The sequence below is a fragment of the Pseudopipra pipra genome, chromosome Z (assembly GCF_036250125.1).
Source record: "Pseudopipra pipra isolate bDixPip1 chromosome Z, bDixPip1.hap1, whole genome shotgun sequence".
NCBI classification, from domain to species: domain Eukaryota; kingdom Metazoa; phylum Chordata; class Aves; order Passeriformes; family Pipridae; genus Pseudopipra; species Pseudopipra pipra.
In genome coordinates, this window is record NC_087581.1 from 1867023 (window position 1) to 1894250 (window position 27228).

Sequence of the window (27228 nt, forward strand, 5' to 3'; positions counted from 1 at the left end):
GACTAAAGACCTCCATATGTACCAGTGGAACAAACATGGCAATAAAACAGGGGTGCTCACATCTTCCTGAACCTATAAACCAAGTCCAACTGCCACCAGAGCTACCAGGTGTGCCTTGGAGAGCTAAGTAGGGAATGTGGTCTAGGAGCAGGGTGCTCTTGCAACATGGTGCCCAGGTGTCGTGGTGCGTTCAGGGCCAGTGACCCTTCCTGCCACAGAAAAGTGAGCCAGGATACCAGGATGACCACAGCACAGGCAGGGATGTAGTCCCACTGGGTCTGAAGAGGATTGGCAGGGCCAGTTGCTGGTAAAAAGGAACTACCAAGCATCCCCACCAAGGTGGGGGGATGAAGTGGTTCCAGGATCCACTCGGAAGGAGTAAGAGCAGGACTGGAAACAAGGCTACAGTGTAGGTATGGTGCTGATACTGGACACAGGACTCAAGGCAGGACTACAACTGTCCTAAAACACAGCTCAGCGAGGCACCCAGAGCTTAATTGGAGCCTCTGGACTAATGAGTGGAGAGCCCATGGGTGGAGGTGAGGCTGGTCAGGGAAATTAAAACCAATCAGTGTAATCAGGACCCTGAGACAACTAAATGCAAAGTGGAGCAGGAAAAGTTATATTCTTGTTTTACCAATTTCCAATCTCAAGCCAAGGTCTTCCTTGGCTTTATCCCATCTCATGTTTACCTGTGGCTGGGCAGAGGGAGAAAACGACCACAAGCAGATCCAAAGCATCACTTTGTGCCTCATGACACCCTTGTCCAAAGCTCCCATCCCTCACAGCCTCTTGCCTGCTGTGCTGGTGAGTGTTTACCAGATGAAGGCACCAGAGAATCCTTAACACCCTTCAGTCTTGTGTCACTCACTCTCTACGAGGTGCTTCTGGCTGCAGTGGGTTTGGGTGCTTGTATCCATCTCGATGGGTTTTTGAAGGCAGGAGTTGTAGAGGGAAGATCAGGAGGTAGCATCACGTTGTTCCTGTCAGTGTGTTTTACACAAGCTTGTTGTTTTAAAAATAATCAGGTGCTGACTCTGGATCTAGAGAACAAGATAAAGCTTAGAGGTGTTTCATAGTGGGCAGAGAGGGGGCAGAAAATCCCCTCTGTCCCCTATGGAGAACTTTCGTAGCTGGATGGCATCCTTCCTCTGGATGAAAAAGATCCCAAATCCTTCCTCTGATTTTTGTTAGGAACACACATTCCTCCATCAGCAAACTCACAGTAGCTGCTCCTACCCTTCCTAATTTAAACCTTCCCCTTAAATCTAAAAATATGCTGCTAGTGAAGGATTTTAATGAAAATCGGAGATTTTTGACCAATTAAGGCACTCAGAGTCAGATCCCAGGCTGGGTCAGCTGCTAGCAATGGTTTCCTGGGTATTAGATGAGAGATCCCAGGTGGGATCACTGTGCCAGGCCCTTCCACCTGAAACAAACGGATTGCTAAACAATAAACCCTAAAGGAACATCTTGAAATGGTGTTTCATTGAAAACATTTGATGAAAATCCTAGGAAACAGAGTGCAACTGTGCCAGGGAAGTTCTAAATGCACACAGGAAGGCTCTCCCTGAATCGCTGATATTGAGGGTGAAGCCTCAACTGCTCAGAATTGAAGCTGACAATGTTCTTCCATGACTCAGCATCGTGCTGACTGCACTCAGGGACCCAGTGGGAAAGCACGGAAGCCTGATGACAGGGTAGGAAACCAGATGAAATAAAAACAAATTGTGATTGTTGGCTTGGTCTGACTTTAAAAAAAAAAAAAAAAGAAAAAGAAATCTCAAATGCCCCAAACATCCTGACAAAAACAAAACAAAACAAAACAACAAAAAACCCGATGTCCTTTGGATGATCGAACCTATAAAGGAGACTTCTTGCTATCCAAATTTCATGAAGTGAGCTGAATTTAGGTGCGTTCTTTGCCTATTTTCTCCGCAAATCATATTTTTTTCCCTCAGAGCCCAACCCTTAAGAGGCTGAGCAGGGATACGGGATCATCTGCAGGTTTTGTCAGACTGGCTTCAGGGATGATATCGGTGTAACAATACACAGGGCAGGTGGCATCCGAAGCCTGTGATCCACATGAACACAGAAACCAATCCTCTCAGGAAACTGTTTATCTCACTGCAGAACGCAGGCAGAGAGAGAAAATTAGGGAGAGGGTGCAGAGAGGATCCAGAGCTCTTGGATCCCTGTAGGACCACAGCAGTCCCATCAGCCATGTCCCACCCCACCATGCCCTTGCCTGTGAGGGGGATCTGGGGGTCTCACAGTGGAGTAGCACTGTGCTTTATATTTTGGGTTTTTTGTCCCCACCTAAGGGTTTATTTGCCTGGAATTATCAAATAGGCCAGGACACGAGAAGTGGGCCCATGGGAACCTCTGAGGTTTAACAAAACCAAGTTCTGGTGCTGCTCCTGGGGCGGGGCAGCCCCTGGATCAATCCAGGCCAGGGACGAACAGATGGAGCAGCCCTGGGGAGAAGGTCCTGGGGGCTGGTGGGGGAGAGGCTGGACATGAACCAGCCCTGAAACCCCCATGCCCTGGGCTGATCCCACAACGTGGGCAGCAGGGCAGGGGGGGATTCTGCCCCTCTGACCCCTCAGGTGAGATCCCCCTGCAGAGCTGCCTCCAGCTCTGGGGAACAACAACACAGGGACGTGGAGCTGCTGGAGAGAGTCCAGAGGAGGCCACGGAGATGCTCCGAGGGTTGGAGCCCCTCTGCTCTGGAGCCAGGCTGGGAGAGCTGGGGGTGTTCACCTGGAGAAGAGAAGGCTCCAGGGAGACCTGAGAGCCCCTTCGAGGGCCTAAAGGGGCTCCAGGAGAGCTGGAGAGGGACTGCGGACAAGGGATGGAGGGACAGGACAAGGGGGAATGGCTTCCCAGTGGCAGAGGGCAGGGTTAGATGGGATATTGGAAAGGTATTGCTGTCTGTGAAGGTTTTGAGGCCCTGGCCCAGGTTGCCCCAGAGAAGCTCTGGCTGTCCCATCCCTGGAAGTGTTGAAGGCCAGGTTGGACAGGGCTGGAAGCAACCTGGGGTATAGTGGAAGGTGTCCCTGCCCATGGCAGGGGTGGGAAGAAGATGATCTTTAAGGTCCCTTCCAACCCAAACCATTCTGCGGTTCTCTGACACGACACAACACCCGCTGTCCTTCCCGACGCCCGCACCCCTGAGGGCAGCGGGGGGCACTGAGACCCCGGGGCGGCGCCGCCGCCGCGCTCCCCTCAGGCGGTCCCGCCCCCGCCGCGCTCCCATTGGCCGATCCCCCTCTCCCGCGCGCTCCCATTGGTCGCCCCGCCCGCCCGTCCGCCGCGGTTTGTTTGGTCGCGTGGACCTGTCAAACCCGGCGGGGGGGGGGGACGGCGGAGGGGGAAAGGCGGAGGGAGACTGTCCCCCCCCCGCGGTCCCACGTGGCAGCGCCCGGCGCCCCGACGGGGCGGGCGGGACCCCCTCCCCCCGGAGCCCCCCGGTCCGTGTCACCCCCGGCGGGGGAGGGAGCGGGGCCAGCGACATCCGGGCCCTTGGCTGGCACCGCCGCCGAGCCGCCGGCACGGCAGCCGCGGGTCAGCGCCGCCGGACGGGGCGGGCGGTGCCTCCGTGCCCCTCGCCGTGCCGTGCCCGCCGCCAGCCCCCCCGAGGTGCGCGGAGCTGCCCCGCCCCGCCCCGTCCTGTCCCGTCCCGTCCCGTCCCACGGCAGGGGCGATGCTACCCTCGCTGAGCCGCCCGCGGCTCCCTCGCTGCTGATTCGCTTTAGACGGTGAGTTCTGGGTTTATTTTTTTTTTTCCCTCTTTATTTAGTATTTTAAGAAATGCTCAGTTTTCCTCCCGCTCGACCCTACCGGGATTCCCGGGTGGGAGAGGGGCGCGGGGTCCCCCGCCTGCTGCCTTCGCCGACGGGGGTGGACCAGGGGGGTGTTCCCCCCGCTCCGTCCCCTCCCGTCCCTCCCTCCTCCCTCCCGGTGCCCGCGGGCTGTGCCCGGTTCTCCCGGTGGTCCCTGAGCTGCGGCAGCATCGCGCAGAGGCAGCACCGCTGTCACCGGCGCTCCCGGCTTCCAGGTCGGATATTCCCCTCTTTCTGCGTGCCGATTAACCATAATAATTGCTATTTTAAATTGATTTATTATTATTAGTTTTTGTTATGTTGTGGTGATTCGTTGCTATTAGTAATTTTTGTCGTATTCCCTTGGATTGTGGCAAAACTTTTGCCCGAGTTCCCGCTGCCCGCGGTCGCTCGCGGTGCCGCCGATGCGACCCCGCGGAGCGCTCACTGCCGTGCGGGATCCACTTACGGGGTCGGCTTTTATTTTTAGTGAGGGATGGGATGCGCGGTGTGATCCCGTCCCGTCCCATCCCGTCCCGTCCCGTCCCGTCCCGTCCCGTCCCGTCCCGTTCCGTCCCGTCCCGTCCCATCCCATCCCATCCCATCCCATCCCATCCCATCCCATCCCATCCCATCCCTCCTCCTCTGCACCGCTCAACGGGGCAGCGACCCGACGGCTCGGGGTCCTCCCAGTGCTGGAGAGCCCTCTGTGGTGGGTTTTTATCCCGGTTTTTATCTGGCCGCTGCCCGAGCCCGTGCGAACTCGGAGGCGGTTGTGGCTCCTGCCCAGGGTTAGGGTGGCACCTCGGGCGAGGCGTTGTCCCCGCTGGTGCTGAAGGAGCTGCACGCTGTGTCACCGTGTCCCTTAGGTTCGCCTGGCGCAGGATCATCCCGCGGATAACCCCTCATCCCGGCGGCGGCTGCGAGCCTGGGCGATGCGGTACGTGTCCTGCTGCGGGGGGAGCGGGGCTGCCCGGGCGAGGGGAGTGTGGGGGGTACGGTGCTCAGGGACTTGTGGTCTTGGTGGAAGCATCCCTGGGACGGGCTCAGCCCGGGTGTGGGGAGTATGAGGCGAGTATCCCTGGGATGGGCTCAGCCCGGGTGTGGGAACTGTGGGGGGAGCATCCCTGGGATGGTATTAACTCCAGCGTGGGGAGTGTTGAGGGGAGCATCCCTGCGATGTGCTCATCCCGAGTGTAGGGGTTGTGGGGCAAGCATCCCTGGGATGGGCACAGCGTCGGGTGGAGAGGATGTCTGGGATGTGCTCAGTCAGGGGAGACCATACCCGAGATGTGCTCGTCCTGGGTGTGGGGAGTGTGGGGTGACCATCCCTGGGATGTGCCTGGTGTGGTGCCTGCATCCCTGGGATATGCTCAGCCCTGGGGTGTGGGGAGCATGAGGCAAGCAACCTTGGGATGTGCTCAGCCAGGGGAGAACATCCCCGAGATGTGCTCACCCCGGGTGTGGGGAGTGTGGGGTGATCAATCCTGGGACGTGCCAGCAAACATCCCTGGGATGTGCCCGGTGTGGGGTGAGCATCCCTGGATGTGCTCACCCCGGCTATGGGGAGCGTGGGGCGAGCAGCCCAGCTGGCGTGGGCGCTTTGCCACCTCCCTCCCCGTGGCAGCAGCCTTGGCATCCCCAAATTTCCCCGCTCTCCCCTGACCACACGCTCTGTGTGGCAGGAGGGGGAGCTCGCACCGTGCCGGCTGAATAGGACGAGGATCTGTGCAGGACAGGGGTCCCTCTGCCCTGAGCAAGGGGAACCCTCCTCCTCTGAACCCCCCTCTTCCACCAGCCCTTCCCGCAGCTCCGGCGCTGAATTTCCTCCGAGCCCTCCTGCCCATATTGCGGTATTGATTGCTGAGCTGAACTTCCTCCCGAAATCATTAAAGCTTAAAAAATTGATGGCACAATAGAGCCCTTTATTAGCCACATAACTTTTCTTGCTTTCTTCCTTTCTTCTTAGATTTTTTTTTTTTTAAATCAACACAAAAGGGCAGAGCCTGAGCTCGGATTTGTGTCCCGTGTCCCTGTGAGAGCTGGGCAGCATGCCCTCCTCCACCCCAGCTGCCCAACAGCACAGCCACGCCGGGCTGTTTATTAGGAGAAATGGCAAAGATGGAATCGATGTGTGCAGGTTTTTTGTTTTTTTTTTTTTTTTTTCTTTTCTTTTAATCCCAGCCCCCTCTCTTTGCAGCCTGAAGATAGGTCTATTTATTCCTGCTCTGGTAAATAAAAATATTTGAATGGGGACTGTAATATTTTATTCCCTGTCGTGCCTACCCTTCGGTCTAATGATGGCTGAGTTCTTGCTCGGTATTAACTTACCATTTTAGTAACAGTTGAGTTTTCCTAAAGAAATCCCTCTGGGCTGACCATTACTGTGTCATTGTATAACACAGCAGAAAGATGGATTACCTGGATGGATCTCCTCCAGCGTGACTTCACCAAGTGACAGGCTTCAGCTAATTTATCCCCACTCCCCTTGCAATTGTTGGGATGGGGTTTATAGCTTCTAGGAAATATCTGCAGTATCTCAGAGCATGCAATTGTAAATACAGGCACTGATTCGCCAGGTGGGACTGTTGGCAGCATCCTTCTCCATGGGAAGCCCCAGCTCCTGGAGTCAAGTTAACCCCTATGAGTTCTTCTTTAGTGGGGAAATAGGAAGTTTTAACTTCTTCTGGTTTTTAAGAGAGGTTCTGAGTGTGTCTGTGTGGAGGAGAAAGAAAGAAGCCGGAAAAAAAAAAAGTATATTTATGCGTGTGAGTGTGTATGGGTGTAAAAAAATAAATCACATGATTTCAAAGCCAATATAACATTTTGTTGAAGGATCCCTTAGCAATCCTGTGCTGGAGCAGGGATTGAAAGTCACGTAGAGGGGACACTGCCTCACTGTGTGGCCTTGGGCCAGTCATTTATCTTCTCTGCTGCAGTGTCAGTGTCTTAGGAGCGTGGCTGCCTGTGCTGCCCCATTTTCTGCTGCCCTGTCTCAACGCTGCACACTCTCCCTGTCCTCCTCACCACAGTTTTCATGTGGCACTCTGTTGCTTTTAAGGTGCTGCTTCAGGGTGGACACCCTTAAGTGCAAAACACGCCTCCCCAAAATGCTTCCCGCCCAGGACAGGAGCAAGAGGTGCATCCCTCTGTGCTCCTTGTTTTTCAGAAGAGCATCAGCTTGGTTCTGGGTATAGCTGTCCACCACGTGTGCCCCCAGTTTGTCATCTCTGCAGAATATTGCATGCTGCTGCCAAAAATGATGAAGCTGTAGCACAAGAATGGCTCAGAGGGGTTTGTGTTTGCAGATGACACTGAGCTGAGTGCAGTTGACGTGCCTGAGGGGTCGGATGCCATCCAGAGGGACCTGGACAAGCTCGGAAAGTGGGCCCAAGTTCAGCAAGGCCAAGTGCAAGGTCCTGCACATGGGTTGGGGCAGCCCCTGGGACCAATCCTGGTGGATCCTGTCCAACCCCCCTGCCATGGGCAGGGACACCTTCCACTATACCAGGTTGCTCCCAGCCCCGTCCAACCTGGCCTTGGACACTTCCAGGGATCCAGGGGCAGCCACAGCTTCTCTGGGCAACCTGTGCCAGGGCCTCAATACCTTCACAGACAGCAACTCCTTCCCAATATCCCATCTAACCCTGTCCTGTGACAGTGGGAAGCCATTTCCCCTGTCCTCTCCCTCCAGGCCTGTGTCCCAAGTCCCTCTCCATCTCTCCTGGAGCCCCCTTAGGCTCTGGAAGGGGCTCTCAGGTCTCCCTGGAGCCTTCTCTTCTCCAGGTGAACCCCCCCAGCTCTCCCAGCCTGGCTCCAGAGCAGAGGGGCTCCAGCCCTTGGAGCATCTCCATGGCCTCCTCTGGACTCGCTCCACGTCATTCTTGTGTTGGAGACCCAAGAACCTGACACAGGACTCCAGGAGGGGTCTCACCAGAGTGGAGCAGAGGGGCAATTATGCCTTACTGAAAAGGTCTGAGTGCACCTGGACCAGGGCTTTTCAGTTACCAGAATCAGGTGCCTGAAGACATGTTTAGGCAGCTAAATCTAAGTGAAACCCTCCTCCTTCCTGGCTTGCTCAGGGTATCCCTGCAATCCCATGCCCTGTCCCACTGCAGCTGCATACTCTCCTCAGCAGTGAGGACTCTCTGTTCTCTTCTCTTGCCACGCTCCAGAAGCTTATACAATTTTTTTGGCGCTTTTCCCCGAAGTCATTATTCTGGGTTACATGGTTTGTTTGTTTATGCTTTTTGGTTTTAATCATACTTTTTTTTTTTTTTTTAATTTATTTATTGTGTCTGAAAAGCTCCAGGGCTTCCTTTCCACTCCCCACTCCCAGATGGTTGCCTGTAAAAAAAAAAAAGGAAATATTAGAATAAAAAAGGAAATAGTTTGGTTCCGTAATGAATGAAGTTTGGCTTTTCTAGAGAGGATGTGGGAGAGAAAAAGAGGGGGGAAAAAAGAAGTCTCAGGTGTGTTTGGAGGGAAGGGTGTGCCCTGCCATGTATTTTAAGCTCTGCTGGGTCTGTGCCACTCGTTTTACAGCAACCCTATGAAAAGGGATCCGGGTCGTGCTTTGCCTTTAATCTCACCATGACCAGCTCAAAGAAAAAGACACTCCCTCTTCTCATGAATCCATTTCATTTATTTAATGAGATCTCAGTTCTCCATTCTCGTCACTGGGAGGAGATGCCTTGGCTTATTTACCTTATTTAGCTAAGCTGGTTGGTCTGAAAGGGTTTTCATGGGGTTTTTTTTGGAAGGAGGAAGGAGCAGGCGGGTGGGGAGCAGTGGGGCTTGTCAGGCTGCTGGTTTCCCTCTCCAGGGGTTCTCCAGTAGCAGAGGGAGTTGCTCCAAAAGCAGGGCTCAGAGGAAAGACTTCAAAGGTTGGGATGACACTGTCTGTCCAGGTGGCAAGGACGAGGCAAGGACAACCTGCTGCTGTTGCAGGTTGGGGTACAATTCCCAGGGAGCAGGAATGAGGATATTGGCAGACCTTCATGGCTTGGAGGTACAGCCCATTCTGGTGACACTTCATCAGCTGTCACCCATGGCCATGGTGGTTGTCCACACACATGGTCCTTCGTGCAGTGGGATGAACACCTGGCACAGGTAGAGGAGGTGACACAATGCCTGGCCACAGCTGTGGAGTTATTCCACATTCCCAGAGGGGCTGGTGGGCCATGTCCACCTGCCTCTGGACATCGTGCTGTCTTCACCAAGGAGGGTGTAGGTCCACACCTTGCCAGAAACAGAGCTGGGATGTTGCAATCTAGCCACTGCTTCTGCATTGCACAGCAGCAGCAGGGCTGGCATGCTGCCTTGGGGAACTTATGGAGCACAGGAGAGATATGGGATGACATCTCATCCTGCTGGTCTAGCACTGGAGCATGTGCTTCTTGCTCCTGCAGGGAGCTGTCACAGCCAGGACAAGAGGAAACGGCCTCAAGTTGCACGAGGAGAGGTTTAGGTTGGATATTAGTGAAAATTTCTTCACAGAAAAGGTTGTCTAATGTTAGCACAGGCTGCCCAGGGCAGTGGTGCAGTCCCAATGCCTGGAGCGATTTAAAAGCCGTGTGGATGTGGCACTTGGGGAGGTGGGTTAGTGGTGGCCTTGGAAGTGCTGGTTGCGATGATCTTGGAGGGCTTTTCCAGCCTAAACTCTTCTGTAGGTCTGTGATCTGGGACTCGCTTTGCAGAGGCCTGACCTGCTGACCTTTAGCTGCTCTTGTCATAGTCCAGGTCGTCTCGATATGAAAGGTCTGTCTGAGACCCCTTATTCTGCCTAAGGTGGGGCTTCTGTGGCTCTCTTCTGGTTTGTCACTTAGTTGGGTGCTCTGTCGATCAGAGCTCTCTTTCTATGTGTTTTGCTGGGGTTTTCCATGGGATTTGGGGACATCATCTGGCTCTACGTCCCTTCCCCACCAACACCAGCCATTGTGCTTTCTGTGTGGTCTGTAGACCTGGTGCTGTCTCTTGCTGCTCCTGTCAGGCATATTGATGGCATGGCCTCAGTCATGGCTGGCACCTGAATGAATTACTGCAATACAAATAAGTAAGAAAAAGAGAAATAGTATTTGCAAGAGCGGTGGGTTGGAGCTCTAACATTTATGCAGGGCCATTCATCAGAACTGACACCCAAATGTTCTGTAAACTCTCACATGCACATAAAATGCTGCTCCCAGGCTTCAAGGCAGTTGTCAGCTGTTTAATAACAAAGCTACACCATGGTTCAGGATCTGAAACACAGAATTACTACTTCCACTTGGAGCTGCAGGGAAAATTTGGGTCCACAAATAGGATGAACTCTATTGGAAACTTGACAGGACACCCATATGAACATGATGCGGACATTTTATGTCTTCCAGTGGGTAAAACCATCAGTTCTGCGGCTTATCTGAAAGTTTTTGCCTCTGCCAGCCGAGCAGCCTCAAGAGAGACATGTGTCCTTTTGGGTTGTGGGATGCATGATGCTCTAGAAACTCAAAGGAGGGTTTGGGTTGGAAGGGACCTTAAAGCTCATCTCATTCCAAGCCCCCTGCCATGGGCAGGGACACCTTCCACTAGACCAGATTGCTCTGAGCTCTATCCAACCTGGCCTTGGACATTTCTAGGGATGGGGCAGCCACAGCTTCTCTGGGCAACCTGTGGCAGGGCCTTCCCACCCTCACAGACAGCAATTCCTTCCCATCTAATCCTGCTCTCTGTCAGTTTTAAGCCATTCCCCCTTGTCCTCCAGGCTGTTGTCCCTCCATCCCTTGTCCTAAGTCCCTCTCCAGCTCTCCTGGAGCCCCTTTAGGCACTGGAAGGGGCTCTCAGGTTTCCCCAGAGCTTTCTCTTCTCCAGGTAAACCCCCCCAGCTCTCCCAGCCTGGCTCCAGAGCAGAGGGGCTCCAGCCCTCGGAGCGTCTCCGTGGCCTCCTCTGGACTCTCTCCAGCAGCTTCACATCCCTGTGCTGTTGTTCCCCAGGGCTGAAGGCAGCTCTGCAGGGGGGGGTCTCACCAGAGCAGAGAAGAGGGGGAAACCACCTCCCTTGATCTGCTCGTCACGCTGAAGTCCTAAGCAGCCTTATGGGTTACAGACTGAGAAAAGTGGTGCCTCCCAACCTGTCCTTGCTACTCCTTGCAGATCTTCTGTCTAGTGCACACAAGATCTACCAGTCTGCAAGGTGGCCTTTGCCCTGTGGGACCTCTCGGTCTCTGTTCCTGGTGGCAGGAGCCTTTCAAACACTATCAGAATGTTCTCATTGTGTCACGTTTAAGAACACACAGCAGAGAAAGAGTTGGAGAGGGAGCGCAAAAGTTTACTTCTTGCCTTCTTTTTTTTTTTTTTCACTTTAATAAAGAAATCGCATTTTTATGCATTTGTTGGCTCCAGCCTTCTCCTTTCCCCAGGCTTTGTCTAGTGTAAGACCTGGAGATTTGCATGGCTGATCAAATCTGATGGAAGTAACCAAATCAGCATTAGCAAATGTATGGACCTCGAGCTAATTGGCAGGCGATGAACTCCATGACTGCAACGAAGATGAGCCCTTGTGTGGAGCATGTTGTACCTTGGCACAGGGACACGAGTAAGAAGCCATTGGCAACTTTGAAATATAAATCCCTCTGGGGCATTTATTTTTAGGTTGCCTTGCTCTGTGGTGGAACACACGATCAAAGCAAAACCAAGAGGAGGGTGGGCAGGAGCATGGTGACCTCCGCTAGCTCAGCAATGAGCTTGAGGTTAGAGTCTGGAAGATGTGAGATAAAATATTTGGGGTATTCATTGTCGCTCTCAAGCATCTTGATTGCCAGTTGAACAGGGGAGAAGAGAAACATGACTGTTCATAGTCACTGAAGTTGCTCAGCGGAGATTTGCGGGCGGTGCTGTTGCTGCATCGCTGTCTGCTGGAAGTGCTTCACTTGTCAGCCTTGCCTTTACAAACTGCCCTGTTTTTTTTTTGATGTTTGCACCTCGGAGTTTCTTCTGGGTGCTGGATTTTGATATTGGGGCCCTTGGTCTTCTCTCCAATCGAATAGCACCAGGCAGGACCAGGAGCTGGACTTCAATAACCCTTGCGGGTCCCTTCCAACCAAGGATATTCTATGATTCTGTGATTCTATGATTGGTGTGGAACAGGTGTCGGATGATGCCCTGAATTGATTAAATTGATCCCTGATATTCTATTTCAGAGTTGTTTGTTTTCCGTACAAGAAGATAAACACTTCTTGGTCAGCCTGTTGTGAGGTGTAGAGTTGCCATGTTAAATTGGAGGCAGGAGAAAAGGAGCATGGTTTCTTTCACCAATCACTGTTTCAAACGACAAGGCTACAAATTAATCCTTTGATAACATGTAATTAATAGGATGATACATGAATTTACTGGGCTCAGGTTTTAAATTTAAGGTGACCCAGAATAATAATTTCACTAAACAAACATCAACATATAAATTAATTGTCAGGTCAGAAATAACTAATTTCGGGATTCCTCCTCAAAATGTGAAAAAAAAGAGTGTTAATGTTAACCTCATTTTTTGTGATCTTGATGCAACTTGGGTATCCCATTTCAGCACATTTATCTGTACACGTACGTGTGGGCTCCTGCAGCACAGTTTGTGTTATTTTTTTCATGCTGTTTTTCATGTCTTTTATAGAATGGTTTGGGTTGGAAAGGACCTTACAGATCATCTCATCCTACCCCCTTGCCATGGGCAGGGACACCTTCCAGTGTCCCAGGTTGCTCCAAGCCCCGTCCAACCTGGCCTTGGACACTTCCAGGGATCCAGGGGCAGCCACAGCTTCTCTGGGCAACCTGTGCCAGGGCCTCACCACCCTCACAGCCAAGAATTTCTTTGTAACGTCTAATCTGAGTTTCCCCACTTATCTTAAAACACTTCTTGCTTGTCCTATCACTACATGCCCATGTAAAAAGTCACTTCCCATCTTTTTTATAGTCTCCCTTTAAATACTGAAAGGAATGTATCTGTGGGTCTTCAGGAGGAACGATGAAGCAGGTCATTTTACTTCCTCTAAAATAATCTAAAAACACGGTGCTGGGTGTAACAGCTGTAGTTGTGATTTTTTTGGGGTCATCTTGGTTGGAGTCTGGTATGCCTGAAAACTATAAAATAAAAAGTACTCCCAGTTTTCCACAACTGCAACACCCCCACATTATTTGCACATGATGCAACGATTTGTACTTTAAAGGCACCGTTTTAGTAAAGCTTAATACTGCTTCTCCTGCATTTTGGACTTGCACAGTTTTGCAAGAGATAATTGCCTGTTCGGGAGACAAAAAGCTAATTTTGCCTTGGGCTCTGTTCTTTTTCTTAACAAAGTTGGTCCTTGTTGGGAAGCAGCTTGCAACTGGTGTGTGGATGAGTCTGGAGGGGGATGAATGGGTGGACGATGTGCAGGTTTATAAAAAACCCAAAACAACCCACAAACCATTTTTCTGCTGCACTGGATACTGCTGATCACCTTTTCCCTTGCATCCTCTGCCTCTTCTCATGCTCCACCCAGAGCTCCTGGGGATGGGAACATCTCTGTGGGTTTTGGCCACCGCGGTGGGTTCGGTGTGGGCTGTGCACCCCCAGTATATTTGCAGTTGCGCTTCTCTTTTGCTCTTAAGCTATTTTTGTTGGTATTAGGGAGTGGTTTTATGTGGTTTCAAATATGCAAACGTTCAGACAGTGCACCCCGAGGCTGGTGGCTCTGTGCAGCCTTTCAGTGCTTCCCCAGGGCTCCCCACATCACACCGGCCCCGGGGCTTGTGGTGCCTTGGGTGGCTGAGGTGGCTGATGAGTGTCTGGTGACTCATGTCCTGGGGGACACTCAGGTGACTGAGATGACCCCGAGGGCTAAATCTTCCTTCCCTTTGCTATGCTCCACGCTCAGGGATGTCCTCTCCTGCTCCCCCATCTCAGGTGTCTCCATCACTTTGACCTTGTGCTGTGGGTCTTCCTCAGAGTCCATTGCCAAGGTAATCCCTTTCCCACCTTCCCTTGGGCTTTTCTCTTCCCTTCCCACAGCCCAAGCTCACTGTCTAGCTCCCTCCAGGCCAGGTCCTTCATCAGCTGAGCAAGAGGAGGCTCTGCTGCAGGCAGGCAGGTCAGCTGGCCAGCTACACCTATAGGTTATTAATCAAAAATGTAAAGATGTGATGTACCTGCATAGAGCAGCTTTTCTCCTTGGATGAGGGATGGGTGCTGATGAGAGGATTGTGGTATTTGCCTTTGCTGTGTGGCTGGATTTGGGAAGGGCACATGCTGTTGTTTTCTGGAGTGACAACAGCCAGGTTTTGCTCTTTGTTGGAGCTGGAGATGCTCGAGATGAATCTTTCAGGGAGGGCAAAAGGAAAGTGGAAATCTCCTCAATCTAGACTGAGCCCTGCCCTGCCACAGGAGGTCCTATGCATGGGGAGATTACTCTGGATGAGGATGTCCTTTGTTTCCAGGCAAAATCATATGTCTGTGGGCGGCTCTTTCTTTGCCCTGGAGTCTCTTCTCCGCCACAGTGTATGAGTCCCTGGATTAAGGCTAGACCAAACCTTGGATGTGCTGGCAACTAAAGTAGGAGACCTTTGGGTTCCAGTGTAATGTCAGAGAGCCAGGGAGCCCCCCTTTTCTCAGACAAAACCTTTCACCCTGTTCAGGCTAACTACACTGTCCCTCTAGCTCCTCCATTGGTCCTGTGGAACTTCATTTGGAGTTGCTCTTCTGTCTGCCTTCCCTGACTCCCACACTCTCCAATCCATTTCTTTGCTAAATCTTGCCACAGATGTTTTTGTAGAGTCACAGAATCACAGAATGGTTTGGGTTGGAAGGGACCTTAAAGCTCATCCATTTCCACCCCCTGCCCTGGGCAGAGACACTTTCCAGTATCCCAGGTTTCTCCAAGTCCCCTCCACCCTGGCCTTGGACACTTCCAGGGATCCAGGGACAGCCACAGCTTCCCTGGGCAACCTGGGCACCACCCTCACAGGGAAGAATTTCCTCCTAGTATTGATCTTTTGAAGTGCCTATGTGATGCAGGAGGAGAACTTGTGTCTGTAGATAGTTGTTTAGTTGGGATTCCTCTGAGGTTTTTGTTTTTAATGAGATACACCATTGCTATGTGTATACATGATAGAGATTTTGGGTTCCTTCCAGGCTGGGCTTTTTGATTTATAAGAGAATAGCATTTGTGCCTTGCTTGTTTTCATTATGCCTGAAGTGAAGAGTGGCCCAGATACAGAGGGAGTTTTGGCTGAGGAGTAAAGTGTCAGTTCTGGTCCTTTTACGATGGATGAGACACCAAAACAACAGGAAGCAGAGAGAGGCTGAAAATAAAAGTGTGATACTGTGGGGTGGGGATTTGGGAGATGGTTCATGAGCTGCAAGTGAAAAACCTGACCTGAGAATGAGCCTCAGCTCTAGGGAGGAGGGAGACAAGCCCTTGAGAAAGGGATCATCCCAGTGATGGACTCTAGAGAAACACTACAGCATGTGGCTGTTGTGAAGGAAGGACCAGTGATGGAGGAGCAGGAGGGAACACATCTTCACTTTGGGTACAGCAGAGGTAAGAGTGGGGGATTGGAAAACCAGCATGTTTTCGAGCTTTTTCTTTGGAACGACGAGGGTGAAAAGCTTTTGAGGCTGTATTTTTTGGGGCAGCGCAGCCAGAATGCTGCTGGAGCCACAGCCCTTTGGGAGATGGGGTCTGGGGAGAGCCACCAGCGTGGGCTGGTGTGCTGGGGTGCAGGCAGAGCTGAAGGACACTGCCTGCTCCTCCCTGCCCACAGCCTTTCCCTGGCAGCGCGCCGCGGGGGCAGCGGAGCGGGGTGTTCCTGCACCCGGGCACTGCCAGCCAGCCAAGCCCAGGGCCGGGCGGGTTCGTGGCCGTGATTCCTAATTAAAAAGCAGGGAGAAACCCGAGAAGCATAAAAGTCTAAGCCTGATGCTAAACCAAACCAGATGCCGCTCGGATCACGATGCCCCACGGTCCAGCGGAGCGAGGACGCGGAGGCAGTCACCTGTAGCCTGCATGGGGGTGGTGGGGAGGGCAGAGGAGGGAGAAGCCCGAGCCAGAATAATCCCTTTTTGCTTTTTCTTTTTTTTTTTTTTTCCTCTGGAGCGTTTTGGTCTCGCCCCTGGACAAAAGCAGGATAGTGTGGTGTGTCATTTCCTCCCCGGCAGCCATTCAGCCTGGCACCGTGTGGGCTCTGCCACCCCCTCCCCTGCCCCGGGCACAGATTGCTCCTTGTTCCAGTTGTCTGTACCACCCTGAGTTTCCTTTCCAAGTTTTCTCACACCCTTTTATAGCTGTGCAGAAGAAAGCCGTGCGAAGGAGGAACCAAGTAGGCAGGAGGGGTATCTTTAAAAACCAGGCATGTTTTTCCGCAGAGCCACTGTGATGGGGGACTGAGTGGGCTCTGGGGATGCCCTGCATGAAGAACAAGTTCAGCCCTCGCCTTGTAGCCAAAAGGGCAGTTGGTCATGTGTGCTGTGTGTCTGTGAGCCTTTGAAAGAGAAATCAGCTGTATTTTTAAATCTCAATCCAGGCACAGTGACAGACTGGGAAGATGAGGTCCTGAGTAGAGAGGAGAATCTGAGCTAGAGAGCACTGGTTGCCCTTGCTGGAGGGTGGTGGCCCTGATGCTATTGGTGAAAGCATCAACTACAATTGCATGTTGTGCATTTTGGGGATGGGGAAGAAATCCACATTTCCTGGTCTGGGCACAAAATGAGCATCAGACTGTCCTGCTTTCTGTTTTTCGTGAGCTGATCAGCAGCTCATTTCACCAAGGACCCATCCCATAGGCAGGACCTTTTGCCCTCCCCAGTTTGCTTAGGTGGCAATCAAACAAATGACCTAGAGGCAAGCAGCAATTCATTACAGCCCTCATTTAGCATGCAATAAAATGCGTCGTAGGCCTTGTCTTTTGATCAATAAGTTGTATATTACACAGAAGTGCACAAGTCAATGTCTTTGCATCACGTGGAGGCTTCTTGATGACTCCTTTCTGCTGGAGTCTCTTGGCCTGGGATGATGGATCAACGCTGGAATGATGGGGAGGGATATTGTTAAACAGTAATTGGTTACTGAATTATTTAGCTGCACAACCCCTGTAGCAGCAACAACACCATCGAACGCTTAACTTGCAACTGTCTCAGCTGGGAAACAAATACAGGGTGCTGCAAACTCAATGGAGCCTGAGGCAGAGTAATTCTGTGGAGACTGTGCTTTTAAAAAGGAGGTTTATAGTTATTTTGGACATGGTAGTCTCATGCAGTGGGAAGTGTATGCTAATCACTTATTGGCTGCAGCCTTTTAATTTGTAAGCTGATTTCTGCTGCTTTTATAAGGAAAAAGTAATGTTGGTCCATTGCAGGTTCCCTGAAATTCTGACTGCAATAGTGTTTGCTGCAGGTGCAGCTGAGTTGTAACCCTTGAATTCCTGGCCTGGGCCCCTGTGGGAGATGGGCTAATTCACAAAGCACCCTGACTTGGCAGGCAGAAAGCCCAAACCAAAGTGAGTGTTACAGCCCCCAGAGCCTTGTTGCAGTGGATTGCAGCTGATTGAAGAGCACCAGCCCATTCTACGCCTGGTTCCAGACAAAGTCTTGCAGTGGTGATGCTGTCCTTGCACTTACCCGCAGCAGAACCTCACCACACACAATTCTCTCCTCAATTTTCAGGTTGGCCATTGCTGAAAAGCCTTCTACCTTTGGAGGTGCACCTAAAAAAGCCATTCATCAGATTCTGCAGCAGCACAAAACCTGCTGTTGGTTTGTATTTACCTGTATGTTGCAGGCAGCAGAGCCAGGCAGAAGGCTTTTTTATTCTGGTACCTCTTAGTACCAACTCCCCCACAAGTGCAGCCCTTCGCTTAGTACCAACTCCCCTTCACAAGTGCAGCCCTGGAGCTGTTCCAGTTCCTCTCCTGCCAGGCAGTTCCTTCTGTCCCTTTGGTGTCTCTGTGTGTAGGAGTATCTAAGAACTACCTGTTGACTCTTCAGGGTTTGCTTTGAATTGGCCTGTGATCCTGTGTAGGTGCCACCTGTGTTCTCAATGTGCTGCTTGGGAAGGATGGCAAGACCTGATTCAGTGCTCTTCTCTTTTAACTAAAAGCCCAAAGCTAAATTATTTTGCTCCTGTGGGTGGATGGCAAGTTGGGAGGGCTGGTGGGGGAAGGAGGTGCAGGCTGTTTGCAGGGGTTTGCTCATAAGCTGCTTGTCCCAGCAGTGCCTGCTGTTTGCCATGGGATGGGCTGTTCCCTTATTGCTTTGTTATTTGAGTTGTTTTAGCACTGAGGAATGAGAGGTTCTTCTAATTTAGGGGTGGAGGCTGGCACAGATGCCACATCACACCCCAGAGCAGCAGTGGGTCTCCGTGAGCATCTCCAGGGACCAGCAGCTGAAGCTTTCCCATCCCATCACGTAGGCACGGCCGCTGGTTGATGCCCCTTTTGACTTTTCCAAACACAGTTTGATTACTGCTGTTAATTTTATTGACTCGCCCTGGTGCCTGGCGGATCCAGCACTGGAGCAGGGCATGGGGCATAAATACTCTGCTCAGATGTCCCAAACGTCCCTGTCTGGTCCCGCAGCAGGAGGTTCGATGCTCATCAGTCCTGCCCAGCTTTGCTTTTCCTCCCCTTCTCGCAATTCCTTTAACGCCGCGTAACCGACAGCAGGATCCAGCCCTGTGATTCAGACCTTCCCACAGACACATCTCGGGGAAGATTAATCTCCCTAATGGAAGCTGGGCCTGAGACAGCTGTGACTTTCAAACCTCTGTCCCAAATAAACCGGGGAGATCTGGGAGGCCCGTAACTTCCTGAGTAAGTGATGTATAAAGCAAAATAGTTACAATTAACTTTGAAGCATGAAACAGTCCATCTTGCAAGCAAAAAATAAAATAAAAAAAAAAAATTCCTCCCTGGACTGGGGTTGAAAATGGATGGATTGTTGTGTCACATTAACTGTGCCTTTAATATACAGAAGATATCTTTTTAATTCTGAGTTGTTTTGGGTAACTGATAATGAAGTTCTCCCTTTCATAGGAGCAGCTTGGTTTTGTCACTGGAGCAAGCTGCCTGAAGCTGGCATGTTTGGAAACACAGTTATTGTTGTGTAAATCAGCGTGAGGTCACTTAAATGAGCACAATCAGGACTTTGTGGGTTTCTGAAGACAGCAGAGTGGAGAGGGGGCGGCAGAGCTGGTGCAGGGGATGAAGGCAGAGCCTTTTGCACAGTCCCTCTATCCCTATACACGACCTACCTTGCAGCTGATGGAGTTGAGCATGGATGGATGGATGGAGAACATGGGAAGACCACAGGGAGCTTTAGACTTTGCCCATCTCCCCATCTGGATTTTTTGGGGTGTTGCATGGACCCTGTGCGCGCACCCCCAAGCTTGAAGGGTTTGGCTGGTGCTTTCCAAGCACCATCCAGCAGCTCTGGCTTCGCAGCCCCGCTGTCTCCTTCCTGCACGGAAATGCCGGGTGAGTTTCTTCCGAAACAAACTCCACGTTGGCAAGGCAGCCCTGTCTCTGTTTCATGCATCCTTGCTTTCAGCGTGGGGCTGGAGCTTGCATCCCAGGAAAATAATACATATACAGGAGGCCAAGACAAACAGTGTCTGCCTGCTTTTTTTATGACCTCTTGTCGTTCCTCCCAGCCATCAACACTATTCCCTTAATAAAGGACTTTTTGATCTCCAGGGGAAACTTTTTTACTTGTCAGGGTTAAAACAAAGGCAGTTGGCAAAGGGAAGGTCTGGAAAGACCAGGGGCTCCTGCTTTCTGCAGCCCTTTTCATGGCAATGTTTTGATTTAGAGCCTCATTTGGGTTCAGAACTGGGGAAGATGAGTGGAGTGGGTTTTAAACTGATGGGCGGGAAATTTAGATTAGAGATTGGGAAGAAATTCTTGTCTGTGAGGGTGGAGAGGCCCTGACACAGGTTGCCCAGAGAAGCTGTGGCTGCCCCATCCCTAGAAGTGTCCCAGGCCTGCTTGGATGGGGCTTGGAGCCGCGTGGTCTAGTGGAAGGTGTCCCTGCCCATGGCAGGGGGGTGGAATGAGATGAGCTTTAAGATCCCTTCCAATCCAAAACATTCTGGGATCCTATAAAAAGGACTGTTAGATTTTAGTGGGAAATGCAGGCAGTGCATTTCAATAGAGGTGAGATGCTCCAGCTGGCAGCCATCCCCCCCAGGACTAACCCAGCAGCTTTATCTCATCCTGGTGACTTCAAGCACAGACCCCCAGGGCCCTGTGAAAACTACCAGGAACATTGGTTTGATGGAAATAATGCAGCCCAATGCTTGGGACAACAGCATCAACTCTGCTTGAAGCTCCTGGTATCATTTGCTGGTGTGGGTTGTCCACTTTGGTTGGTGGACTGAAGGGGAGAGCAGGATGCGCTTCTACCTTCATGGTTTGCAGGAGAAGCTCAGAATCTTGTCCGCCATTCAGACTTAGAGGCAAAGAAGTGATTTGTTTAAGCCATGGGAATATTTTTTTTTTTAATTTGGAAACTGCCAGAGGGGTTTTGAACCTCCAGGGCTTGCAGTTCCAAGTGCGACAATTAAAAGTTTGGGGGTATTTAGTGAACTCTGCATAGCTGTTTTTCCTCTTTCATAGTTCCATCATACCTTCTAATTAATTCCCTTTAATTGCTTTTAATTTCCTTTCCTCCTCATTTCTCCTTCCGTATAACTAGTGCTGTCATCCTTTTAGTTTGCCTTTCATGTTGGAGACTCTCTATTTGATTTCGTTTCATCCACGCTGTGTCTTGCAGCTATTTCATTCCTGGAAAGCTCCAGCTCCAGAGATAAAATCTAAGTGGATTCAGAGAACCTGAAAGGATCGCATGCTTCATGGTTTTCTCTTTGGCAACACGGGAGATAAACAGAACGTAATAAAAGATCCGTCCTCCTTGGAAAAGGGCCATTTCCCGTCACCTGTATTTTCGTGGCACCGTCATGCTGTGGATGCTCTTAGTCACCAGTGACAAGATAAAGAGCCTCCTGGTATCTAGTGCTGGCGGGTGTCTGAGGCTGAAACGGCCTCTTGGGATGACACACTGTCTCGCTGTATTTTGATTTACCGCCGCCGTTCCACCTGGCAGCGTCCCCCAAATTCCCGCTGCTGGGACAGCTGGCACGGGGTCTGGCAGCCTGCTGGCAGCCATGATCCCTGCCTGGGCAGAGGGGACACAGGGAGGGTGGCAGTGCGCCGGTTTTGACCAGACGAGGTCTAATTATTAAAATCTTGACATTTGTCTCCTGTAGCTTTCGGTTTTAATGTGCACTAAAGGGCACTGTGTGTGTTTTGGTTGAGGCAGTCTCCAGCCCAGTCAAAAAAATAAAAAAAGCAGAAGCAAGCAAAACCACTGTTGAACACTCAGAAGGGTCCTGAGGGCTTGGGTCTATCCAGATTGGTGACTGTCAGCAGAGCTCCAAGTAGCTTGGCTAATATACAGGATCTGAAGAGCTGACTGGAGGGTGGGGATCATAGATTTAAGTTTTACACACTTTCCTTTCCCGAATGGAATTCCAATTACTTTGTCTAATCTAACCTTTTTTCCTGCTGCTCCTCCATTCATAATGATATTTTAACACTGTCTACCCTGACATTTTCCACCCAACAGAGCTAAGTGAAGTGGTGGCAGCTTCCTCTCTTCTTGGGATGAAACGAATGCCCATCAGCATCCAATTCCATGTGGAATTTACCCAGTTGTCTACTTTGTATTGTAGTGCTGGTAAAGTTCTGGACAAGTTAACACTGGGATCATGAGGAGTGTGGTTGAGGGTCAGCTGGGGACTTTGGTGGTGAGGAGAGTCTTGCTGAGGAGTAGACAGAATGTGGAGAGCAAGGGCTGTGAGTTGGGGATGTGCACCTATGCAGGGTTAGGTTGTGGGGCAGTGTTTCAGAGGCTGATGAAGAAACTTTGGGCTAATCCAGTTGCTGGAAGAAAAGAAACAGCTGAATTTGTGTGGAAATTGGTAGTAGAGCAGGCAGCAGGAGGAACATGATCCCAGGACTTTGATGTGCCAAGAGCAGTGCTAGAGAAAAATACATATTCTGCCACCAAAAAGACTGACTCATGATACCTCGAAGTTTATTGTGGATTATTATTATTATTCTGCTAGCAGTGTGGATGGTAGTAGGAGCAATTTGTCCTTGGAGAACCCCCAACCAGTCCTCCTGAGTCAGTAGCCTGTTCTGGTGGGTGTCTGTCATGACGAGATGATGGAACAGAGTGGGTGGGCGATGTTCAGGGCTGCTCTGTGAGCTGCAGGGTCTGGCTTTGCAGAGCCTAGCAACCCTTTTAAAGGGTGGTGCAGGACTTCTAATGAGGTCTTAGTGAACTGCTCCTCTTGCATAGGGGAGAAGTCTTACAGCTCTCTGCTCTGTCCAGGTGTGACCAAGCTATGGGGGGGGCATCCAGGGTAACCCTGGGGCTGTCCCTGCTGCCTGGGAGCCCAGGACTGAAGTGGCTCTGGGCCAGGCAGTCCCCAAGATGTAGTATTTTGCAATAAACTGATCTGAGCACTTCATGCCTTTGCATTTGAGGGTGAATCATCCTGGCGGGAGCCGAGAGCGAGCAATCTCTGGAGGCAGTGCCGAGGTGGCAGTGGGGCAGGTCTGTGCCAGCCCCAGGCAGGGTGGCAGTTATGGGGGAGCCTCCTTGTCCCCATCCTGTCTGGGCACGTCCTCGTGGCTGAATCTGGGGGCTGAGGGAGAGCATCTGGCTGCTCGTTCTGAGAGCAGCATCTTCTTCCCAGAACTATTGGGGGAATTGGGGAATTATAGAATGGTTTGAGTTGGGAGATCATCTACTCCAATCCCCTGCTGTGAGGAGAGACATCTTCAACTAGATCAGGTTGCTCAGAGCCCCATCCAGCCTGACCTTGAATGTTTCCAGGGATGGGGTGTCCATGACTTCTCGGGGTAACCCGTGCCAGTGCCTTACCACCCTCAGCATAAAAAAATGCATTCTTCTGTTTAGTCTAAACCTACCCTTTCTAAGTTTAAAACAATCACCCCTTGTTCTTTTGCAATTGGCCCTGATGAAAAGTTTGTCCTTGTCTTTCTTATAAGTCCCCTTTTGGTGCTGGAAGGGGTCTCAGGTCTCCAAGCTGAACACCCCCAGCTCTCCCAGCCTGGCTCCAGAGCAGAGGGGCTCCAGCCCTCTGAGCATCTCCGTGGCCTCCTCTGTTACAGGAGCAGCAGAGCCTTCTCCAGGGTGTGGTGGGGAAATGCATGTCTCCCCTTCAGCATAAAAAGCCACCACAAGAAAGTTTTGGGGAGCCGGCCTTGGGCTCCTGTCTCCACCCCTCTGAGAGCTTGGCAGACCCTTCACCCCCCTCCAAGTGAGAGAGGATTCTTTATTTCCTCGGCAGTCAGCCTCTTGGCTGAGCATCCCTCGGCACTGTGCTCCCGACTCTTCCCGCTCCCATCTTAATAACTGTAAAGATCAGGGTTGCCAAGGTCTTCCCGTTGCTATAGTGAGATTAGATAGGGCAGAGCGCTGCATTCCCTCTGCCGAGGGGAGAAATCACTCTCATCCCTTCCCTGGGCTTCACCAGCCAGGTTTTTTTTTTTTTTTTTTCATCCACTGGCAGCTACTAATTGCACCTGAAAGACACTGCTACGTGTTTTGCTGCAATTAATATTTCATAGCCTTAAAAAAAAAAAAAAAAAATTAAAAAAAAAAAAAAAGGAGAAAAATTAATTATCGAGGCATTTTCTCCTGGAACCAACTTAAGAGACTCTCCGTCTGGAACGAGTTTACAGCGCTAACTGTGAAGTTAAAATATTTATCTTCATAAACACGTCACTCCAGCCGTGCTATTCCTCGCAGGGTCATTAGCAAGAGGCACGTTAGTCCAATGAGGAGGTGCCTGGGAGACACAGATTTGCCTTTTGCTTCTGGGCGGGGTTAGGAGATGATTTATTAAACGAATTTGAGAGCTGCGAGTCTGGCCAGACCTCTGAGTCAAACTGCTGTAGGAAAAAAAATCCCACCAGCCGGAGCTCTTGCAGGCAGAAGATGGGGTGCAGTCATTTTGACACGGTTGATTATTTCCTGGTGTGGAGGTGTCCTCCCCAAAAATTCCCGAGGACGTACAGCAACTGATCCAGGGACCGTCAGATTGCAGGAGGTAGTTTTTGTTTTAATTTTCTTAGGTTTTATTTTAATTCTTTTTTTTTTTTTTGTTAGATTTAATTTTATCAGGTTTTATTTTCGCTTCCTTAGTTTTTATTTTAATTTTCTCGGGGGCTTGGGTAGGTTTGTATAAGAATTCAGGTGAGATCTCCCTGAATATAGGAGTGCAGAGCTTGGGGCATGGCACATGTTCCCACCCCTCCACCTCCTTTTTTGGGTTTAAAATGTTGGGTTTGAGCACATAAAGTTTAACCCCCTATAGCCCAATACCAAACATGCCCTGGAGAGTGATGTCTGTGATCTGCTCTGTGTGTGGGGAGAGGATGGAGGGTTTAGGTAGTAGATTGTTTTTTTGGACTCGGGGCTGTATTTTGTGTATGTTGGGTGCTGGTATCCCAGGACAGGGAGTGGGGTGAAGGACACAGGTCTTTTGGAGGTGTTGCTGCATGGTGCACTTCCCAAAGCTCCTGTCTTTGCTGGGCAGCCAGAAGTGTTTGTGTCTGCCTGGTCTTGGGACTGAGGAGGAACATGTAAAGGGAGAGCTAGTGGTGGCCCTGTGGCTGGTGACAGTGGCAGTGAAGATTATTCAAGCTGAGGAGCTGTCACTGTGTTTTTCCCCTCTGAAATACTCTTCCTCTCCTTGGGTCCCCATCAATCATGTATGCAAATGACATGAGGAATGACACATGGTCTGACCAAGATCATTCCAGGGTCTTGCACCCCAGTCAGTGTGTGGGGCTCACCCCTTGCTGCACCTTGGGTAGGTGGGAGGGGGATTGAAGAAGTTGTGTGATAACTGTCAGGTTGCACAGGTTCAGAAAAAGAAAGGGAGAAAGTAACTGATGCTGTTGGTGGCCTGGGAAGGGTCTCATTTCCTGTCCTCTGAGCAGATAGGTGTAGCCTTAGCAAGGCTTGAGATACATTAGTCTTCCTCTCCAAGACCAGACCTCAATTTTGGGGTGAAATTTGTGAAAACAGATCTCCTGAGCAGCGCTTTAAGCTCTCTGTGTGAAGAGGGCTGTTGGTAGAGATCCTGTTTTCTATAGGAAACCATTTCTTACAGAGATTTTCCAATGGGTCCCAGTTTGTGCCTTCTGCCCTCGTCCCTTCCACGTGCTGGCTGCCGACCTTCCCCAGATGTGCTGAGGTTTACAGCCCGAGGTGCTTGTCAGAAGAGCTTTCTCTTACTTTACTGGCAGGATTTGCAGTGGCAAATGTCACTCAATGTTGACTGCCTGGTCTGCTCTGCTCAGGCAACCTCAAATCTTGATGCTCTCCTTGCTCCTCCCGCTGCCCTTGGCTCGTGGTCGGGCTGGGAAGCGCTGGCTGGTGCTCTCCACGTACTCTGTTCACACATTTTTCGTCAGCTCTGTCATGACTTAATCTGATCATCATTCAGCAGTGATGGCTAAATGGCACGGGGTGTGCTCAGCACTAATCACTTGAAGGAGATGTATGCAAAGGTTACATCCTGGTGGTAAATGTCATGCCCTGTGCAGTTCAATCAGGGCTGATATTTATGTGATCACTGGAGATCAGTGGAGGCTGTGTGCCAGGTGGAGAGCCCTCGTCCCAGAGAAACACAGATATTTTGGCTGCAGCAGGACCTAACCCCCATCTCTGGGAAGTTGTATTGGCTGCCCTTTTCCAGCAGAAGGTTCCTGCTGCTGGTGCTTGGGTTGCAGCTGCCACAACGAGCATCCTTGGCTCACAGGAACAGGGACCTTTTGAAGGAGCAGCAGCTTCTGCTTCACCAAGTGTGACCTGGTGGCATCATGGTCGGTGTCCTGGATGGGTGGAAATGGATTATTTCTGTTCTCAGTCCTGTGTCTTTTTGATATAAAACAGAGGAAGGAGTCCCTGGTAGGTGCTTCCAGTTTAGCTCCTGTGACAGTGGAGTTGAGACTCTGCATGTGGAAGGGACCTCGTAGAGCTTTGGCCCTGGTGTGAAACTTACCCATGGGTGTCCAGGTGAGGAAATCTCTTTCTGGAAAGCCATGGGAGCTGAAGGGTGTGATTGCCCTTGGTAGAGTGAGTTTATTATAGTTTTAGGGAGAAGAGGGTTTTGGAATAGTATAAAACTTGGTATAAGTTTTGCTCTCAGGAGTTTCCAGGGATGTCTAAAACCAAGAGTGGAGTAAAGGAAAGATCAGAGTGGGCTGAGGAAGAACACACAGGGGAGAATAAATGGAAAAGTGGAATAAAATCAGCTTCCCTGGGTGTGGGGATAGTGTGTGTGGGGGGTCACAGCGGGGGTGAGGGCTGGATCTGGTGTCTGGAGGTGCCTACTGGAGGTCAAATAGCAGGAAACGAGCTGTGATGGTCATGATGAGGCTGATGGTGGACTGGCAATAGGAGTGGGAAAATCAGTAGCAGCAATAGGCTGCAAGGGAGCAACTCCATAGGGTATTCTCAAACTACCACAGGGACCTTGAGGGTGTGGGGCGTCATAGTTAGAGTACTGAATGGTGCTTACAGCTGATCAACTACTCAACTGGCTTTTTTCATACTCTGTGATGGAGGGGGGCTGTGTGGGACCAAGATGCTCAGCCCTCGTCCGTGCTGAGGAGCAGCAGACACCCACGAGCATGTAGGTACCAGCCTCAGTGAAACTATCCCTGTGTTACTGCTGCATGGAGAATGCGGGGGGAAATCTGGGATACACTGCGGGGGAGCAGGGAGAGAGGGGAGGATACTCTCCCAGTTTCCTTTGGGGTGCTGCAGGGCGCTTGGAGCTCGTCCTTGGTGATGGGGGTGTCCCATTCCTTGCCATTGCAGCCCTTGCTGCTGGCTGTGGTGTGTTCATCTCCCGCTTTCCCAGCCGTGCCAGGAGAACATGAATTATGTATGGCCACTAAAACTCTCACCCTGTTGCTTCTGATTACAGAGAAATTACGGGTTACTGGGCCAGACTGTGCAGCCGGTGACGTCTGTGGGGCTTTGATGCCCCGGGCAGAATTTGGTCAATGATGCGTTGCTAAGTGCAGGTGTTCCAGCAGCAGCCTGACCTCAGCCCTGGAGCTCTTCTTTATCCCAAGCCTGGATTTCACAGGGAACTTGCAAGCCCTGAGACTTGCCTCAAATCGTCTGTATAATTTTTTTTTTTTTTTTTGGGCAAGGCATCTGTTTTGGGTGCTGTTTCCCGTGACTCAGAGGGTAAATAGCAGTTGCTGTGCTCACCTGGTTTGCTTGCTAAAAATGAATGTGAAACAGTTCAGGGGCTTGTTTCCTGGTTGTTTCCTTCTATTTCGGGTGAGTTCATCC

At 51.0% G+C, this 27228-nt stretch overlaps 1 protein-coding gene across 2 annotated transcripts in view; it reads left to right on the top strand.

Moving 5' to 3' along the window:
* The first annotated feature begins 3396 nt into the window (after positions 1-3396).
* The window catches only part of ZBTB7C (zinc finger and BTB domain containing 7C), a 155337-nt gene continuing 131505 nt past the window's right edge, over positions 3397-27228 (top strand). Inside the window, exons 1-2 of one of the 2 annotated variants that reach the window (XM_064642952.1) lie at positions 3397-3761; positions 4694-4764. The gene's annotated coding sequence lies outside the window, so the exon portion shown is untranslated. Of the gene's footprint in view, positions 3762-4693; positions 4765-23696; positions 23960-27228 lie in introns of those variants that run through there. The other variant, XM_064642953.1, reaches the window with a different exon arrangement.